Source organism: Poecilia reticulata, linkage group LG8 (genome assembly GCF_000633615.1).
Source record: "Poecilia reticulata strain Guanapo linkage group LG8, Guppy_female_1.0+MT, whole genome shotgun sequence".
NCBI lineage: Eukaryota > Metazoa > Chordata > Actinopteri > Cyprinodontiformes > Poeciliidae > Poecilia > Poecilia reticulata.
This window is the reverse complement of record NC_024338.1, coordinates 6,521,320-6,523,041: the sequence shown is the minus strand read 5'-3', so window position 1 is coordinate 6,523,041 and position 1,722 is coordinate 6,521,320.

The following is a 1,722-nucleotide window of genomic DNA, read 5'->3' as shown; positions in this document are numbered from 1 at the left end:
TTTTTTTGCATGAATTAAGTGCAATGGAAATAAATATGACTGGTAAACATAACAGAAACATTAGATTCTGGTGGTACATTTAAACAATTTCAATTAATAGTAAATATGAACAATTCCAAAAAGAAGAAACTTGTGTTACTAATGGCTCGGTATTACAGCAGAATTCACTGTTAGGTAGTTTTGACCTGGAACTGAACAGTCTTGCACAGTTTTTTTTTTTTTTTTTTTTAATCACTCACAATATGGCGGCGAAGTTCACGTAATGCGACGTCTTATCACTATATATCTATGGCAGCCGTGAATGGCAGAAATGCACTACACTACTTTGGCCGCTAGGTGGGGCCCGGTCAATACGCTGCAGCGACAGCAACAGGGGTAACCAGTGGTAGAACCGCAGGTCGGATGAATATCCCATATTAAGACAATGGAGATGGAAAGACCATATTAAGACAATGCTGAGACGCTGACTCCTCGGTGAAAGACTGACCTGTGTTGTAACTATATTTGCCMGAGATAAAATGTTCCAGGCAAAGGSATCATAATATGTACACAAGGGCATCGTGTGTTGAGAAATTATTTATTGGAACATGTGAGCATGACTTGTGAGAAGAAAGTTGACCGGAATATTGTAATGCCGTGGTGACAAATCGCACATAAACAGACTAACTGGTACCAAAACAAGGTTTGACTAAATGCCAAGGACAGAGTTTATTTACTTCAGATTTAAGATGGACGCTCCTTCCCATTCCACTTTAAGCGAAAGAGTATAAACACCAGACTCTAAAATGAAAACCCACTGTTGTTTACGACTCATATTTAAGCCATGAATCTTTGAATTACGTCCGACAGAGAAGAGTTGTATTGATCCAAAACTTCCTAATGCCTAATGACGACAATGTCGGATGACCTATGAACCCAAGATATAGATTTCAGCTTTATTAAAACAGAAAAAGAAAGAAAATCTACTTCTCCAGCTTTAAAACTGTTCTATTTGAGTCATTCTGATGAGTGTTTTTTCTTGCGTCAGTCCCAGTTTTCTACAACCCCATGTTCTTTTTCACTATTTGATGTCATGTCACTACACACACGCACACACACACACACCCCCTGTCCAGCTTATCTGTACTGGTGCTGAGATAAGTCGTTGTTGGTCCTCATGTTCTTGCAGGCCTTTGCAATGTGCTGCTGCTGCTGATTTGAGGACACAACCAGGCTTGTAAAAGTGTCTTTCTTAGAACTTTATTGTTTTATATCCTCATTTATTATTAAAAAGGAAGGGCAGAAGGTAATTCTGTCTGCACACTTACATAAGGACTTTTACTGGGACGTTCATTCCAACCATACAGTGACTTGCAAAAAGTAATCATACCATTGGAAACTCTTTAGAAAAACTTTTTTTTCTCTTTTTTATTGAAAAATTGTGTAAAAAAAATCTTGCATGTTTTCAATACCAAAGCAATATCCTACAAATTATTTCAAATCACGRTGGTGGCAGCATCATGCTGTGGGGGCCACAGTGGGTGGAGGCAAAAATTAGTTGAGACTTAGAAATTAATCTMCAGAGTTCTCCATCCACTCCGAAGGAGCTGGCGCTATATTGCAAAGAAGACTGGACTTTTTATGAGTTTTATTTTGTTTCAAGAAGTTCAAAGCTGCAAGCCAAGACTTCCAGATGAAGATGTTTGATTACAGTTTTGACATTTTTCAAAGCAGTGATTTTTT